This window comes from Melopsittacus undulatus, chromosome Z (assembly GCF_012275295.1).
Source record: "Melopsittacus undulatus isolate bMelUnd1 chromosome Z, bMelUnd1.mat.Z, whole genome shotgun sequence".
NCBI lineage: Eukaryota > Metazoa > Chordata > Aves > Psittaciformes > Psittaculidae > Melopsittacus > Melopsittacus undulatus.
Window position 1 is genome coordinate 91,253,270 of NC_047557.1, and position 1,315 is coordinate 91,254,584.

Consider the following 1,315-nt stretch of genomic DNA (forward strand, 5'->3'; position numbering starts at 1 on the left):
TGAACACGCTGACGTCGGAGGTACAGCCCAGCGCCTCATAGAGGCGCCGGAGGGCAGGGCAGTGGCCGTTCCTTCCCGGCTGCTCCCGACGCAGCTCCACCTCCGCTCACCTTGGGCAGGAGCTGGGCCCATCGCCGAGCTCTGCTGGCCTGCGAAGGCGGTTCGGCAGTTTCCGGGAAAAGGGCGGAAGCCGGGTCGTCGATGCAGTAGGGCCTTGTGGAAAAGCTGGCTATCGCGTGGCGCCGTGGCTTAGTTGGTTAAAGCGCCTGTCTAGTAAACAGGAGATCCTGGGTTCGAATCCCAGCGGTGCCTGTGTGAGGAGAAGTTGCTCGCATTTTACTCGTGAGGTGGAACGCGAAGCTACATGATGTAGCTACATGATTATTAGAGGCAAAAAGACATACAGATGAAAATTTGGGCACTGCTGTGCTCTCCCACCGACGGCTGAGTGCCCATGAACACACTTGGAAATCCTCTTCTCAAATTTATCTTCTCGTCCCCAGGTTGACAATAGCCTCTCAGGTCAGTGATTTTTTTTTTTTTTTTAAACCCTGTTACAGTCTGACTGAGCATATGCTGATGAGGTGTCTGATGCTGAGGTGTTGGTCACCCATCAGGACCAAGACGTACCTGTCACCTCCTCTTACATGTGTCACATAAAGCCTGTCTTTCCCAAGTAGAAGTTGTAATTGACACTCTGTGCTGTCTTCCATGAGATTAGTGGCATAGCTGAGGACTGGAAGGCTTTCCTTGACATCTTGAATATTCTGTTGTGTTAGGCTTGTGAATTAGGTTCAGAGAAATTATTCCAAATTTGTGTTACTGTAAACAGCAGAAACCAGAGAATCCATCCTTAGATCTAAAACCAAAAGGCCTAAAATCCATTAATACAAGTCCTAGCCTTAGCAGCCAGATCCTCAGGTGTTTTCTGGGGCTCACACAGCAGGGATAGGAGTAAATGGAAACATGGACATTTGGAGGGTCAGATTTTCTAGGCTCAGATCTGCAGCCATATCACAGTTGTCAGTAGCCCCAAATGCAATGTGTAAGTCTTAAGTCCAGGATGAATATCTTGGGTTATAGCATTTATCTGCAGGAATCTTTCTCTGAGTAGTATTTATTGCAAAAATGCAATATTTGCATATTTGCATATTTATTTGTAATGTGAGCTGAATAAGCTTCCTTCTCCTCACCCAAATGTTACACCATCATGATGATAAGCATGTTGTAAGCAAAGCAGTTGTACTCTGTAAATAATCATGTCACCATCTGCTCTACAATACAGCCATTGGTGCTTGTAGACCCCTTGCCCTTA

At 47.1% G+C, this 1,315-nt stretch overlaps 1 non-coding gene across 1 annotated transcript; it reads left to right on the plus strand.

The window, feature by feature from the left end:
• The first annotated feature begins 238 nt into the window (after positions 1 to 238).
• TRNAT-AGU (transfer RNA threonine (anticodon AGU)) lies at positions 239 to 312 on the plus strand. Its single transcript has one exon. It is a non-coding gene; the product is annotated as a tRNA-Thr (tRNA).
• Positions 313 to 1,315: the final 1,003 nt, after the last annotated feature.